The sequence below is a fragment of the Dermacentor variabilis genome, chromosome 8 (assembly GCF_050947875.1).
Source record: "Dermacentor variabilis isolate Ectoservices chromosome 8, ASM5094787v1, whole genome shotgun sequence".
NCBI classification, from domain to species: domain Eukaryota; kingdom Metazoa; phylum Arthropoda; class Arachnida; order Ixodida; family Ixodidae; genus Dermacentor; species Dermacentor variabilis.
In genome coordinates this window covers 98,652,976-98,670,711 of record NC_134575.1, presented here as the reverse complement: position 1 = coordinate 98,670,711, position 17,736 = coordinate 98,652,976, and the positions used below count along the sequence as shown (strand labels likewise).

General features: G+C 43.9%; 1 protein-coding gene and 1 pseudogene across 3 annotated transcripts in view; one reads left to right on the top strand and one right to left on the bottom strand.

The window, feature by feature from the left end:
• Positions 1-17,736, top strand: part of LOC142590452 (uncharacterized) — a 101,985-nt gene that overhangs the window by 48,125 nt on the left and 36,124 nt on the right. The gene's annotated exons all lie outside the window — the stretch shown is intronic.
• On the bottom strand, positions 3,992-5,222 carry LOC142590761 (zinc finger MYM-type protein 1-like; annotated as a pseudogene).

Genomic DNA, 17,736 nt, shown 5'->3' with positions numbered 1-17,736 from the left:
TCTAACGCTTGCTGGGAACGAGAACAAAAATGGCAACTCTCCGGAAGTCACTTTGCAGTGTCCTGTGTGAACCTGAACGTGAGAACGAGGCCTTCTCTGTGCGCTGCGCTCAAGAAACGCCAAAGGACGACCGACTTCGGTTTTGAGCATCATCGAGCGACATCCCTCCGGACAGCGGATGCAGTCCCCTGACCATCGGGATCTCCTTCCTCCGGCGGGGCGGTCTGTTACGTTTCGCCTACGACGCGCGGTATAGCCAGCGCGGATGCAATGGACGCCGAGGCTTCGTTCAAAGCGGCGGACATTTTGGCCCATTCAGCGCCGCCGCAACGCCTCCCCGCCAAGCGCGTCCAGGCATGTTGGTGCCCACGCTTGTCAAAGCGCGGCAGCCGGGGAGAGGAGCTCCCCAAGTGTGAAGCGAGGAGGTCTGACCGGCGCTGACCCGGCGGATGCGTCACCTTCTTGTCTCAACATGTCTCTCAGCATGTCCGTGCCCCGCCGTCACGTGGCCTCATCCGGAGACGTTCCTTCTTGCCCTCACATCCGAGAGTATAAAAGCAGCTGCCCCCGGACGCCAAGAGAGAGGTCCCGATTTTGTCTGTCGAGTATCGTGCTCTCCCGTCTCTCCACTTCGGTCGACCTGACCGCCCGCTCTTTTCCGATGCTAGAATAAACAAGTTGTTCTGTTAGCAGTCGACTCATGCTTTGCCGGGACCTTCGGATGCTTCCAGTTGTGCCCCAGGCCGCCAGGCCAACGCTACCCTTGGGGCTTGCGACCCAGATGCAACAACTCGTGCCAGCGGTGCGATTGCAACAGGGCACAGTACGGAAAGAGTTAAAGTCTCCACACGGAGGCTTCCTCCACCAGAGAAAAATTGTGGGCAACAGGGCAGACACGCGGGGGGATAAGGGCAAACATGTTCCGCTGGATAATGGATTTTCTGCTTACAAATAGACGTTTTTGCTTAACTGCCCCGTGCCTGTCAGTGTAGATGTGGGTTGTGTTGATGTTAGGCAAGTTGGTAAGGGTTTCTGCAGTTCAAGTAATAAGGGGCTTGAAAAGACGGTTGCCTAGCTTGAAGTGGCTTGGATCTCAGGGTGTGTCAGGTTTCAGAAAGCTATTTTCCTCTTCTCGAGTTAACTGTGACGTCTGCGTGCATCACAGAGCATCTTGTAGGTATACGGTCATTTCAATTGTTGCAATTTGTTGAACTCACTGGCTGAGCTTCGCCATCTTGTGAGTGGTTATATATGTATAATTCCAAGGTGAAAGATCATCCAAGTTCATATACTCATGGCACAATTTCCATAGCGATAGGAATGGAGCACTGCGACTGTCGGTAAATGTGGTACCTTTTAAAGGGGTCCTCAACCCCCTCGGGCTTGGGAAAACATAATCTGCTGATAGCACGCACTAATGTGAACATCTCAGCCAAATTTTGGAGTTGTGCAAGACGCGCGTTGAGCGCAAGTTCACCTTTTTTCTCATACACTCTCTTTTTGAGACGCCTACAGCAGCCCGAACTTAGGAGCAGCTAGCTGCTCCTAACTCTTGTCGGGCTTACTTATTTTCTAATACAGGTGATTCCAATATGGGGCTGCTGTTGACGAATAGCTGGCATCAATCAATAATGGCGTTTGGATCAGTGAGCTCCTTCCTACAGCTACTGTGTATATGTATTCACGAGGTTTAATAACCAGGCTGAAGTGAGCGAAAATTTGCTTTCGAATTTCGATAATAATTATGTACTTCCGGAACCTCATGCTCGGCCGCAGCCACCCACATAGGCATCAATCTTTGGCCACCTCGTTTATTAGTGCGCAGTCGTCAGGTCTCGTTAGTTTTGAACACTGAACTAGCATTGAACTATGCGAAACTTTTAAAGTCGCACCACACACACGCTGGGGCACTTACGCGCAACTCTGGAGCAGCTCATTTCCCTGTGCCTTGCAACTCGTTTGTGGTTGGTAGATTGGTCCTCTGCAACTTTTATTCTTTTTTTTTTAGTACTGTTGCTCTTGTTTGTTGAATTTGCCGTTGCGAACAGGGCACATGTGGGCTCTCAGCTTGTCCGTTCTTCTCCTACGGTGCTAAGATTTAAACTGGTTCTTGAGTTTGTTGCTGCTGTTGCCACTCAGTTTGGTGCGTAGATCACGAAAAAAAATTTCTCTATCGTGGGGCTTCCTGTTGCACGTAATGTGCAAGTAGGTGAGCTGTTGCACATTTTAATGGCACTCTATGTAGCGTCTATGTGTACTATTTTTTGCCTTGCATTTCATACTGTTACCCTGTTTATCTCGGATTTTTGTGGCTAGTGAATCGACGACTTGCTTAAGTACCTGCTCGCCACAATGCAAAAGGCACATGTTCAGTAACCCAAATGTAAACAATGAAGGCGAGTTTTAAGGAACATGGCCCAATCAGGATAGTTCTACTCAGGTGCAATTTTGCTCTAAAATTTAGCTGTTCTGAAATCCAAGAAATATTCTGAGATTAATTCCAGCTAGATTTCTAAGTTGCTATTTAGTATTGCTTCTTTTGATGGCGCTATGCGAGTCACCATGTTTGCACAATGTTCCTCACATCATTTGTGCACACACAACGTAGGTTCATTGCTTTAGCCTGCACAATGTTGTAGATGTAGGATGTGTGCAAATATGACTGCTGTCAGTAGGTTCGTATTTCTTCCAGGACGGACTTTTATTCTTCTGACCATTTTGAGCTTGCATGTAGCTTCAGGGTACAGAGATCCTCATCTTAGTTTGTTTCACACTTGATCTGCTGTGGTCTTTCTCTGGAGACTGTTAGCTCGTGGACGACATATACTTAAAAGTGCTTTTCTTTGGACACCTTTTCTTTCGAATGAAACCGAGACAGGGCATCTGCTATATGATCATCTTGTTTCCCGGTTTGTATGTTATCCGAAGAGAGTATTCCCAGAGTATCATGTGCATTCTTTGCACACTTAGTATACATATACAGAATGGTTTCTTAAGATCACCTTAAGTGGGCAGTGGTCACATTCCACCAGGATTCATGGCTGTGCGAAGACTTCGTCGTGAAAGCGGGTGCAGACCAGGGGCGGCGCCAGGATTTCATTAAGGGGGAGGAGCCACCTACAGCAAGTGAGTTCCTTCAGGGAGGCGGGGAACTTGTGCTTTGTGTTCTGTCTATTTTTAACTGGGCTGAAGGCTTTCTAAACACGTCAGTGTGAATAAGCTATCCGAGCATAACAGTAAGATATAAATTAACATTTAGCATATTTACACAACAGTGCTTCAGCAAAGGAAAATTTATATAACACAGGGTACAGTACATACATAAAAAACAGTATTAAATAAAGAAAAAGACAGATAACCAGCAGCAACAAAATAACATTAGTTAACTATTTTGCATTATAGTTTTTAATGAGTACATTTCACAACAGGAGAGAGGACAAGCACCACTAAGCAAAGTGGATATCAGTTCCAGCTTTGGTAAAGATAAAAAAAAAAGTGAATACACTCTTGTAGCGCCATCCGGTGATTCTAAACGCTAGAAATGGGAAAAAGAATGAAGAAAAGCTGTAGTGGCGAAGGAATAAAAAAAACAGATAGAAGAGAAAACAGAAGTGCAGAAATAGAGCATGCAATAGGCATTTCAGTCAGCATCACATTTGGTCACCCAGTACAGCAGGTTTCACAAGCGCAAATAACAGCTCTCAGACTATACAATGTTCACCACACAAGCTAGGCCACTGACGTGGCCTTGGACAGCACTCTATGTGTTGTCTCTTTCAAAGTGATGATAGGAACAGAGGAAGGTTTTGTTACAACCACAGACGCCAATGCCTGCGCTGTGGCAGTAGAGACAAAACACAGCCGGCATTTATTCGATGGTGAAACAGGTGTTCTGCAGATACTGGTATGGGTATCGGTCCTACTCCCGCGCTGCACAATTTTCCCACAAAAACGCCGCAAAGATACAATGGTGTATCATTATACCAGCATACTAGTGCAGATGTACACGTCGATTACTGTGCGCAGCATCAAACATGTTGACAACACGCTGAAGATGTATCTTATTGGCAAGAGATCGCTCAACCGCAAGCAAAGCTAGGTTGCTCAGATGGTTATTCATCCTCTTGCTGCGAAGTCTTCAATCTTCGTAGGTACGAAAACATGCGCTCACAAGATGACAATGCCGGTATTGTTGCAGCAATAATATCTAGATTGTGCAGTTTGTGGAAGGCTTGTTTATGTTCTCATAAGACAGTCACCAGTTGCTGCTGTGTCTCTATCTTGCACTTCCTTTCGGCTTCGATGCGCTGAAGAAGTTCCGTTTATCAGCTTGCACTCAACTTCAACGCTTTCAACGGGGCATGCATAGTGCTCAGCGAAAGGCTTCGGTAAGAAGATGTCCATAAAATTCTCACTCCATGGGTGGAGAGGGCTAACTTCGCAGAGTACATCATCGTTCTCCGTGAACCGCCTGGTCAGCTTCGCAGTAAGGTGATCCAAGATGGAAAGAAAAACACCGACTCTGATTGTTTCCTTTGAATCTGTGGACTTTTCTTCAATGGGCTGACCTTCACTCAATACATACTGTTATATGCGTGTCATTCTCTGCTTTTTTCTTCGGGACACCCTGTTCTCAGAAATACTGCAGGTTTGCGCTCAGACAGTGTCGAATGTGTTCTGCAAATTTCTCATTTCGTAGAACATATCAATCACTGTGCGTGCCATGAGGCATGCCTGACTAATATTACAGTCTCTACTTTGCAATAGGTCCTAAAGAACTTTAAGTCGGCTGAGTATCTTGGTAAATAGGCTTAAATAAAAGAGAAACAAGAATTTCATTTGCTCAAGCAGATCGCTAACATCCGTTGCTGCCTGCTCTTTGTACCGATGACTTCGGCTAGACATACAAAGATAGCAGGAAAGCTTTTCATTGCTGATGTGCAAGCCGTTACCTGGCAGGCCCATCATGTATCCCTGAGACGCTGCAGCTCTGTCACTGGCAAATAACTTTTCTGCATGTCTATGTACAGAGAGTGAATTGCAGATCCACTAGGGAAAACATAGAGGCGTTCTAAAAGAGATAAAAAATTCCTCACCGGTTTTATCAGCTTGCATACATCCACGATGACTAGATTGAGGCGGTGGCTCATGCAGTGGATGTACACTGCCTGCAGCAATTCCTGCCTGAACAGAGCCTGGACGCTGCTTGAGATACCGCTCATCACACTCGCGCCATCATGTGTTTGAGCAATGCACAGCCGAGTATCTATGCCACAGCAATTCAATGTTTCCTTTACGTAGCCCAGGAGTGACTTTGCATCCAAGTGCTCTGCATTGCCGAATCCAAGAAACCGCTCAAAGATAGCCCCAGTTGCCTAGTACCTTAGTACAACTGATAATTGTTCCGTCTTGCTTAGGTCCTTGGTTTCATCGACAATAAGTGCAAAGTATACTTCGAGCTTTTCATCTCTTCCTTTTTACTTATTAATGTGATGTGGCTCAGAATTTCGATGATCTGGTCTTGTATCAAATGATGAACGTACTTCGCATTTGCTGCTCCACCACTCAGGTTCTTTCCGGCAATATTGTCATATGTGCCAAACAAGTTCAAATGCTCAACGAAGTTTCCATTGTTTTCACTTGGAGCACTTTCATCATGGCCCCTCTGAGCAATTCCCTGAACGGCAGTGAATCGCAATATATCTGTGACTTTTGCTGTATAGAGGCCATTTTCCTGCATCTCCCTGGATTACATGTGGCTGAGATGGATTGCAAATGACTTGCTCCATCTTCCTGACTTCATCTGCCTGTAGGAAACCCATGGTGTCAGGGAAGACTTATGCGCGAGTGAGTTTTCGTGCTTTCTGAAACGAGCATCTTTTTCTAGGACTTCTAGTTACTATATCCACCGTTGACAAATGCAAATTTCTCATTGGCACCAGTAGAAAACATTCTAGAATGGTAACAGAAAGTTGCGTCAGCCTACTTTCTGCACTCCAACCAAGGAAATAGGCAGTACCAGTCCGAGTGGAAGCTTATGCTCAATTTGCCATTCTTCTTAGAAATGGGTTTAGTATTGGCTGTGTGGGTGACTCTATCTTAAATTTCGAAATGTTCAACTGGCCTGCATGGTCGACATCCACATCCGAGGTGGTCAGTTCTGTCGCGGAATCAGGTTCATCCCTTGCTGCACACGATGTGGAAAGCCTGTCGCATTCACTGTCCATTTGGACCGACGAGGACGGACAAGCATCATCAGAAGAGTTGCTCTTCACAGTCTCTTCAAGAAGAGTCAAAACGGAGTGCTGAGAAACATTTTATTGTTCATGGTGCATCTCCGAATCACCAATTGTTGAAGCAGAAAGCTTGGTGTGGACGCATTGTTGCTTGAGCCGCTTGCTCACATTCGAAAAGAAAATTGGCAATTGACCTTTTCTGCAAAATCCTAAGGCAACACAAAGGTCCTGTGGCATCGACCACATATTGGAGCCTCTTCCGGTGGCGAGATGGGCTGGCGTTTCCTCCCACGTTACGAGCACTGCTTGCGAGTGAGAAAACGAACTGGCTGAAGTGGTTAGTGCCACTGCTGCAGTGAAATAGAAGACTAGATGGGGTCAGTGCAATAAAGGGAACAGCTGCGCCGCAGCGCGAATGGTGCGTCGAGGCACGATAATAGCTTTGGCGCTGTCGACGCTCACTACTGAAGCTCCTGTTACAACTCAATACGGCGAAGAGCATTTCTTAAACCTTGACGAGAGGCACGCCACCCCATTCATCACCCACCTATCCCAAAGTCAATGCAGCTTTGATGCCGACCGTTGATGGGTCAAGACCTTCTATATGAAAATGATAATCTGAACTAATAAATGAAAGGGGCCCAAGTCGACTGCTACTGAAGAACAGCACTAACCTTGGATTCCTAGGTTACAATACGCTTACACATTTCATACCATCGAAGTTGGAGTTCAGCGGAACGGCATGAAATCCTGGCGGGATATTGCGACCGATTCGACGTGTGTAATTGACCGCGATACAGTCATCAGATTTTCTAGTCTAGTCGCCTAAGGAAGACGAAAGGTTAAAAGTGGAGACCTTTCGTTCAGAGAGGGTCATGTATCCTGATGTGAACTCAGAATTAGCTTCTACATGGAGTGGGCTTCTGTACCTGGAGCCCGTATGCATAATGTAAGTAAACCCCTTAAGAGGAAGCTTTAGCTCGAGTGCTCCTATCTAAATACATGTAAAAGGAGAATTCGTTTTTCTCGGCAACCACTGCACCAAATTTGACGAGGTTTGTTGCATTTAAAAGACAAACTTAAAATCTAGTGACTGTTGGTTTCGAATTTTTGAGTTAGATTGTTAATTTTTTATTAAAAATTGGCAATAATCGGAAATTTTCAAAAAACGAAAATATCAAGTTTACAACTCTGTAACTTAACCACTAAGAATGATAATACAATTCTGTGAATTGCATCTAATAGTACATCTAAAGCGGACAAAATTGATATGTTATACATGAATATAAAAAAATTTAATCATAGGGAAATACAACGTTTGCAAAACCGTTGTAACCAACGTACAAATTCACGTAAGATATAAAATGACATAGTGAATTTGTCCGCTTTCAATGATCTAATGGATGCCGTTTACAGAACCGTGATATCAGTTCTTGATGCAGAGCTATGAATCTGTAAACTTCGTGCTTCTATTTTTTTCAAACGGTCAAATATAAGAAAATCGTGTTCCGCTTCCAACAGTCACTAGAATTTAACTTTCTCTTTCAAATGCGACAAATTTCATCAAAATCGGTCCAGGGGTTATCTCATAAAAACGTTTTTGCGTTTTACATGTATTTGAATAGGCCGCGTCGGAGTTGGGCCCGAGCTAAAGCTTCCTCTTAAAGTGAAGCTTTCTTTTCCTCTTCTTTCGACTTTCCCACTGCTGCTGCTGCTGTCTTGCACACCGCGTCGAGGGGTGGTTCAGAGCACGTGTATACACGACAGGAGCGCAGCAGAGCAAGCGACGTGAGAAACTCGCTTCGACTTTGCATCGCGTCGAATAGCACATACCCTCTGGAACTCCCTGGGCGTCGCCACATTAGCAGCTTGACAGCTTTAATGATCAGTGACCCCCTGCAAAAGGATTGCAGAAACTGCTGCGCTTACCTTTCTACTAACACGCAAGTTCAGAGGCGAGCTAGATAGAATGGTAGAGAGGAGGGGAAGAGGAAGCAGAGATAGGGTGGAACAGACGCAGTCGCTAAACGAGTGAATAACATCCTTATCATAAGAAGCCAGTAAACATTGACAGGAAGGACAACACAGGGGAAATTACTTGTCCTAACTAAATGAATTAAAGAAAATGAAGCTTATGGAAATTAAAGTGCATGAAAAAACAACTTGCCGCAGGTGAGGAATGATGCCACATCTTCGCATTACGCTTGCGATGCTTTACCAATTCCCCTACCACGGCGCCATTTTCCCATCTACTTTCTTGGGTATTTATGTTTCCTACTAGAACCCTGGGGGGTGTTAGCCAGTGCCACCACTCACAAACCTTGGCGGCGGATGTGGAACATCCTTTCTGATGCAGGCGTCACAAGTACGTGATCTTCTTGGGTGAAGGCAACTGGTCAATAAACCCACGCATGCTACCTGAAGGCATAAGTGTTCCTGGATTCGAGACCCTCGTTATGTAATAAACCCAAAAAGCATGTTTCTAGGTACTTTTTCGCCGAAGCACCATGGTAAACGCCCTAGATCTAGAACGTCATAAATGCCCTAGAACGTCATAATGAGATATTCGGACATCCAAGAGATGTCTAAATATAGATTGTTCTTATTGCATAACGCCGAGCATGCCCTACGGACATTTCTGTCAGGATTTAGGACACTTCTGGGACATTTTGTGTTATCTATCGTCCAAAGGACGTTTGTGGGACATTCGGTTGTGGATTTAGGATATACACGGGTCATGCATACTGATTATAAATGAACACAATACGCGTGTTCGTGATAATGTGCCTTAGCAGTACAACAAGCTTGCTGTATTTCACATACCGTAAGCAAAGCTTGGCCTGGTTTTGCATTGGCTTGTGGGGCAATGATGAAAGGAACTGCATGGCCCTTGAAATCCCAGCGGTCCAATAAGGCAACCAAACGTCTTTGAAATGTAAAATACACCCCACGGCATTTGAAAGCATGCTAAAGAAGGCTGCAGTGCAGCTAAGCATTGGGTACATAATTCCCTGCTTCGGTAATCTAATCCATTGCATACAACTTGATAAAACTGCATTAAATCGAAGCATATAGACATGCAAGCTCTACTTTTTTAGGCTAACAGTAACGAAGCTACAGAACTGAATTGTGCAGGCTGCTGAATCGTTTGACAATCTCATTCATTTGACAATCTCATTAAAAATACAGCATTTATTTCATAAAACAGTAGCAGGAAGATCACAAGTTCAACTCTCAAATGCATTCAGCAGTTTTCAGTAAAGCGCATCAAAGCAAACAAATAAAATTCAATAATTTCATCGCGCAAGCTCAGTGATTAGGAGTTATTTATGATGCACCATGGTTATTAAAAGTGTGTATGAATTAAGCTGTCTACAAATGCACTTTGGGCAGCAAGAAAACTTAAGAATTCACAGTGGGGTCACTACGGAAGTTACCATGAGGCCTTCTGTGGGCTCTCTTTCGTGGGCGCAGGCACCTCAATGCTAAATTTGCTGAACAGTTGAGATATGGTAGCCACTTTAAGTTACCAGAGTCTTTCTCTAAGCCATATTAAACACGCTAACACGAGGTTTGCTAAAGACGTCACAACTACATTAGGCTTTAACAAAACTACTTGAGACTAGTTCAGTGGTCATATATAGACACAAACAACTTCTGTATGATCATCCATTCATGTAGCAAATGCGCTCTGTATCCATAACAAATTCTGGGAAAGGTCACCAGAGCAAACCTTGACACTTTCGTGTAGTGACGAGACCACTTTAATTCAAATTGAGCTAATATTTTTCATATGCACCTCGGTCAGTAAAAGAATCTTGAAAACCTTCTGCAAGGACGGGAGTTACAAATGTAGTAGGAGGTCTACTGCCGGCTGGCTCAATTCAGCGGTCGCATGCACATAAATGCAATATATGCTGTAAAGTTCATAGGTGTCTCAGCCATGAAGGAAGCTACTCCAGATTTTGTGCGGGCCTGCTCCAACGGTGTCACACAATAAAATTACTAAAGATTTGATAGATACACTGGGCATTAATAATATTACTGAAGGATCACTTAAGCAGTTGCAGACACGAACATTACTGGAGAGTTCGCAGGTACAAATGCAGTTACAAGACACTTGCTTCAGCACAAAACCAAACTGATTTCACAGGTACTAGAAGTGACAAGATCCTTACGGTACTTGAGTGGTCACAGATACAAATTCACTTTAATTGTTCACAGGCTCAAAGGCCTCTAAACAAGTAAACAGAAACTGAATAAGACCTTTCCGTGGTCACAACCAAATATTGCTGAAGCCGTCACTGGTACCTTGACGACTACTCAATTAACTAAAGGTTATCAGCATGCTCGCTTCAGCAGTCATAGACACAAAAATGCATTGTACGAATTCACCTGTATCAAAAGTTAACAGAGGATTTGTGTGGGCTTGCTTCAACAGTCACAGAGACAAAACTTAACCCGGAGTTTACAGGTGCGTCGCCCCATAAGGAAGGTACCCCTCGCTGGGAGCAGCCTTTCATCCATGGTTGCAGGTGTGGAACAGAAGAGATCACGGGTACGCTACACAATTTACTAATCATCCTGCAGGATCAGTTCCAGTGGTTGCAAACACAAAAATGCACTGTTAAAATCAGAGGTGCTAAGAAAGTTAGCCGATTTCTGTGGGCGTGTTTTTGTGCTGATTATCAACGAAGACTGACATTGACCCAGAGTGACACCATGCTGATGGCAGGAACACTGTATGGCTGTAATGTATGCAAGAAAAATGTGTTAGCCAGGTGTACGAAAATTGCTATCCACCATGTAGCATGTTGGCCACTTTTACTTTTAACAGCAAACTGCTGGTTCTGACAGCAACTTTGCTTCCTAGTGGCTTTATACAAATGCTGAACTGCAGTCATCTGAAAAGAAGTTGTAATGATTTCAACTCTGTACAATGACGAAAGGAATTCTCCTAGTCTCTACGTCAGCCTATCTTTGTCAAACGAGCTGATAACCCAGTCAAAAAATCCGACAGAGCGATCTTGTTGGACCCACAGAGTTCTTGACGGTCCTTCAGGATTTCTTGTTGGCACCATTCCAACACCGATGAGATTCCTAAAGGTCGCACAGGACAGCCTGTGGGCACGCTTCCCACACAAATAAGATTCTTGAGTTAAGGGATAAGAAAAGAGCAGATTGGGTGAGGGAACAAATGCGAGTTAATGACATCTTAGTTGAAATCAAGAAAAAGAAATGGGCAGGACATGTATTGAGGAGGGAAAATAACCGATGGTCATTAAGGGTTACGGACTGGATTCCAAGGGAAGGGAAGCATAGTAGGGGGCGGCACAAAGTTAGGTGGGCGGATGAGATTAAGAAGTTTGTGGTGACGACGTGGCCACAATTAGTACATGACCGGGGTTGTTGGAGAAGTATGGGAGAGGCCTTTGCTCTGCAGTGGGCGTAACCAGGCTGATGACGATGAAGATGAAGATTCTTGAAGGTCCCTCAAGACGCTCTATCGACACGCTTCCCACACCAATAATATTCTTGACGGTCCTTCAAACCTGCGGTTGGCGAGGCTCCAACAGCAGTATGCTTGTTGGATTTCCCTCAAGGCTTTCTATGGGCGCGCTTCCCACACCGATAAGATTCCCGAAGGTCCCTCAAGCTTATAGGTGACCCTCCAACAGAAATACGATTTTTGACGATGTCGCTTCAAGACCGCTTCCAACAGCAATACGATTGCGGAATCATATATGTGCCTCGTATATGCTGAGAACTTTTGGGCTTCTTAAGTATGTTCGACAAACAAACTAGTATGCAGACCACTTAATGTAGTCACAATAGACTGACGTCGTGACTAGCGAACGCGAGTCCTCGCAGTGTGCAGGCTTCAGTGAACTTCCATGCAATGCTGACGAAACTGCTGATCAACTGCCGTACCAGCTAGATATCAGCCGTTCATCGACAGCGCTATTTCCACAATGCCTCCGCATATATTTATACGTTCTCATCCTTCGAAAGAATTGAACCATTCTTCGAGAGTTGAAATCCACAAACTTTGATCAGCCCTTGTTACGTTCAGTGAAAGATATATATGCAGTGCAGAGAACCAGTTCGTATGTGCCCGTTATCGGCAGATTTGAACTGACAAGTGCTTTATGACGATTCATTTTCAAATATATCGATTTAAAATAGACCACCTTTCCCTTTGCACAGTGCAAGCAGAAAGCGGCGACATGGCGCGGTGCCCATGCCGCTGTTACGCGAAAGACGCGAAAGCTGCCAGCATGTACGTCGCACTCGATCACCGCAGCGCTTCGCTGAATGAAATGTGGCTGTGTAGACGGCCGTATTTGTATGCACTGTTATGCTGACACACATACCTGACACACATACTGATGAAGTCGCGAACTTGCCAACCGGACTAGGGGTCACCCCGCGAAAAAGAGAATGTAGCTGTCATACCCTACATGCACCGCATGTAGCATAATTTGAAAAAGATTGCAAAGCGAGCTAACGGAAATATCATGTTTTCTGCCCCGTGCAAGCTCTCTAAGCTTTGTAGAATGGCCAACCCTTTTTCCCGCAAGGCACCGGCCTGTGTCACTAAACACGATAACAAATACGTAGATTATCAGGCAGGAGTTGTTTATGAGATTCCTTTAGATTGTGGTAGAAAGTATGTGGGCCTGAATGACAGGCTGAGGCAACGCAATAACAAAGTCAACAATGGGAGGGAGGGCCACCTGGCAATTCATTGTAGAAATTGCAAATGTAAGCCATACTTCCACGCCTGCACTTGGTTTCCAGAAGCCATGACAAATGGGTTCGACTAATAATTGAGGCCAAAAGAATCATTGAAGCTGGTGATAACTACGTAAGTGTTGCATCCATATCACTATCATGCAAAGAACTTTACCTGAACGCGAATGCGCACTGAGAAACTGTGATGGTGCTCCTAGTATAAGTCAGTGGCATTTTTCCTGATTAAACATTGTTGGAAGTGGCGCCCTGTCTGTATATGTGTTCCTTCTTCGTCCATCATCTTTTTAGCGCCTTCACTTCAGATTAAGCTTAACCAACACGCCCAACTATCCATCCTTCCATCAGACATTTTAACGTAGCAAGAGCAAGTTTTGCTAGGCACACAATACTCAGAACTGTGAATAATCATGGTGCCTACCTGGGCTCTCAAGTACTTGGACACTTGTGGAACATTACCAAATCTTGAAACAAAAAGCCCCTTTAAAAGGATATCTGGCATATCAACAACTGGCTGTGCCTGTCCAAGAACACATGTCTGAGAACATCATTTAAAACTATGTTCAAGCTCTTTTTTGGCAGACAAAATACTTGGTGAAAGGTCCATATGCACTGAAACTGTTCTGAAGGTTTGTTGCATGATGCACCATTCAGCAATCTGAGCAGGCACATATTTAGCTGCTGTCGCAAGCTGCAGTGCCCTGCCAATTCCATCTTCGAAGGGAAACGTTGATGTAGCCCACAAGGGGCCAAAGATTCATGTTGACTTTTGTGAGGTGCAATAATTGATGCACATTAAAAGTCATTTTGTTCTGCCCATACAGCTTGGCCATCTGCTGAACATATGTTAAGAGAGACCTCTCAGCAACACAAATTTCATCTTCCAGGATAACATCCTTCAATAAAAGAAACACAGCCTTTTGCAAGAAGTGCGAAATGTGTCGGATAAGGTCGCGGCAATATGTCAGAGAGACATGAAAGGCTGTAGAAAAGAAGCCAAGAGCACCACTCTGCAGTCTTCCAAAAAGCACGATCTGACAAAGGCCGTCCTGATCTTGAAAAGATGATTGGTGGCTTTATCGAGAGCAACCTCGAATCAATTAGCTTTATGTGCCTCGCAATATACCATGTGGAACCTGTAGCTGACAGCCACATTTCAGTAACCTGTTTGGTCACACCTTCCAAGACGCAGTGCATATAGTCAGGAGGCAGGCCCCAGACGAGATCAAAGCTTGATCAGAGTGGATGGACCTTTTATGCCGAACACTGGTTCCTTCTGCACTGCTTCCACCATTGCTTTCAACACACGACTGTGTGTCCTTCCAGGCACTTCGCTGCAAAATGAGTACTTCAGTGTACCTGCAAAGACAATTTTTTTTGTTCATCAAAATGATTTCTGTGTTAAAGCTTGCTAGATCATGTACATGACAAATAGGTAGACATATTATTATGCACTTAACTACAGCATAATTAAGCAGGTCTATCAGTATGTAAACCTTAACTGAACCGTGTGGACACAGTAGGCTAATTATAAACCTGCAGTAGCAAAATCTAAGACTAAATGTTTTGCTTTTGAAAGTAAATTACTGTATATATGCAATATCAATCACCAAGAAGTCACGTTTAAATGAGTTTAAACTAGATTTTCCCAGCCTGTTCCTGTATTTGCAATGGGCTGACATGTTAAAATTTTTAAAGACTGCTCATTAACTAACATTATTTTCTACTGAGATAAATTTTTTAAGTTTACTGTTCCTGACACAATGAACATGGATTATTGCTCTGCAAAGACTGTGTGGAGTCGCACACCATATCCATCATATCACAGTAGCACATGATTTTACAATGCTTCCAAAAGCCAGAGCCCATATTTTCTAATGTTGCCATTGTTTTTCATTTTTGTCATATGGCATGCCAAATGATCAATCCCATCCCAGTGATAACAACAGTGCAGCCACATGTAAGTCATGTACAAGCTAATGACAAAGGACAAGAAGATCGAAAAAAAAGGCAAAGGTGGAAAATACAGCCCTAGGCTCTAGTTCTCTATGAAGCACATGTAATGTGGCCCATCTAATTGTCTCAACCCACATGTCAAACCTGTTTTCACTGCACACATGCTCCCACTACCATCACTTGGAGAGACATGCTATACTGCAGAGAAAAACTTGTGATTTCAAAACCACTTCTCTACCCCATTTGACAATTACCACATACACACAAACATGCACAATGAAAGAAGGCACTACCTGAAGACTCATTGTGATCTGCATAATGGCTATTGCCATTAAAAAAACAAACAAATAGCCTTGACCTCATACCTGGCAATAATTTAGGCACTTTAGATAGAGGAATGTTGTACATTCAAGTATACCAAGGGAAATGCCGGCGTCCAATGAAAACTGGTGGTACAATCGGGTGATCCATAAGGTGCGCCATAAGAATACTCAACAACATGCCACAGGCCCTGTCTTTGGCTCTCAATACGCCTGAGCGAGTACTTTTGGCAGCCGTATGGGGTGCCCCGAAAAGTGCAGTCATGTGCTCCTGCGTTTCTCATAAGAGCAGTCCATGCTGTGCACTTGCAGGAGCCATTAAGCCAATGTTTCACACTTGAATTATGGATTTCATGTTACACCGCATGCGTCCCAGATCAAGCTGGAAGAATACGAGCACATTTAGTGTGGTACAAAACTCCTATTTTAACATTCTTTTGTTGCAGTTGAATGGCTCTATAGTCTAAGTGGTGAGGAAATCAAATCACACCACTGGAAGCAACTTCCTCAAGGTAACGGACACTGATCTCAAAGGCCGTGCTTTTATGTACATGAGGCACTGGCAGTGATTGCACAAGTCAGAAATAAGCCATGTTCGCCATGTGTCTTTTGTTTTTTTCTCACTGCATATTGATGGTCACCCAAGATATTTTTTGCAGGTATACTCTGGTTTGTCTTACTTTTATCCCACGATCGAGAAAACTGTGGGCACAATTCAACAGTGTTGTCTGGTGCCAGAGCACCCAGAGCAAAATGTCTGATGTGCTTTTCAGCTAATTCAGAGTAAACAACATAGCAGTGGCCCCGCACTTCCTGATGTCTCACAGTACTTGCCAAAATGGCAGTTGCTGTCACGGAAGAGGCTTAGAGGCAGTGATTTGAACTTAAAATTTGGAGCGAATATGTGCAGTGAGAGACTAGTTTTTTTGCGTGTATGACCATATGACCTCTACTTTCAGTTACAATGATGTATTGAGAAGAGCTGGAGGACCGTGTCATGGCCCCTTTATGTTCTAGCAGACTTTAATTTTGCAATAATATTCTTTCAAAGTTCATAATTAGAAAGTTAGCAAATTGGCTCAATATATTAGTGACTGCAACTTAGATTCTGACATCCAACACTGCATCTTTTACGTAAGAGAAAAAAATGATCTATTCTCTGCTGCACTGCATCTGATAACCACTCAAGGTCCCCCTGAAATGCAGAGTATGCTCTTAACTGGCCATATGTGCTTTTGCTCTCCCACACACTTGGTAAGCTAACATGACTGCAGAAATCCCTGCTTTTCTGGAATTCCAATCACGAAACCAACCAAATGCTTGAAACACCAGCATTAATTTTATTCAGAAGGGTTTGGAGTAGCACAACAAGTTTATAAATACTATGACTGCCAGCTGACCCATATTGATAACAGTGACCTGCTTGAACAATTCATGCATTGCATTAGAAAAAAAAGACATTTTAAAGCATCAGTTCTTTTTACACCCTACAGCAAGTTGGTTTCATTTCATTTTTATTTTCTTAAAGACCCCCTGCAGGGGGTTTTACATAAGGGGTGGGGTTAACGTGAGAAAGTAAAACATTTTTTTTTCATGATGACAGGTGGGACGTAACTTTTTCTAGGAAGGTTGATGGACAGGTGATGGCTGCAATTTCATGGGGAAGGTCGTTCCAATCGCTTGCTGTTCGGAGGAAGAATGACTTGGAAAATGTAGTCGTATGGGCATGTTGGCGTGAGACTTTCAGCGGGTGACCAATTCGGTGAGACGTGCGTGATGGCGGTGCGCAGATGTATGGCTGCTGTTTGAGCTGGGAATAATAAAATTTGTGAAATAGGCACAGGCTAGAAATACGGCGACGGAGGGAAAGACTGCATAATTGGGACTGTAGCTTGAGAGATGAAACACTAAGTGAACTGGATCTGAACCGAAAACCAAAAACCAAGATAAAATTTTATATTTTGCTCACACCAGAATTGAACCAGAATGTTACTATTTCTTTCCACTCTAGAGTAACGGAAAGAAAGGCATGACAGTTTCCAATTCAGCTGTGTAACCTTTTCTGGAGCTTTTCATCCATACATTGCCTGCACTTGTCGCTCAAATGTGCTACCATATTACTAAATGTGCACCATCTCATGATCTTAAATGTAGCATCGTTAGTCCAGTTTTCAGTGCACGGATATTAAGATTGTGATAAAACGCACAAAACAGGTTTACCCCTATCTTCCAAACAAAGCTAATACATTTATTATAAGCTTAGAAAACAGGTAAGAGTCGAGCACACCATCAATAACTTCACCTTGCTGCAAGCACCAGCTGCACCCAAAGTATCCATTGAACTGCTTGCTGTTTAAGATAGCTGCCTTGGCCGGAGAGTCCACACTACAAACAACTGCATGCACTGCTGATCTAATGGTCCTACCAGCATGAGACCACACTAGAGTTCGAACATTAGCGACTTCTTCAAC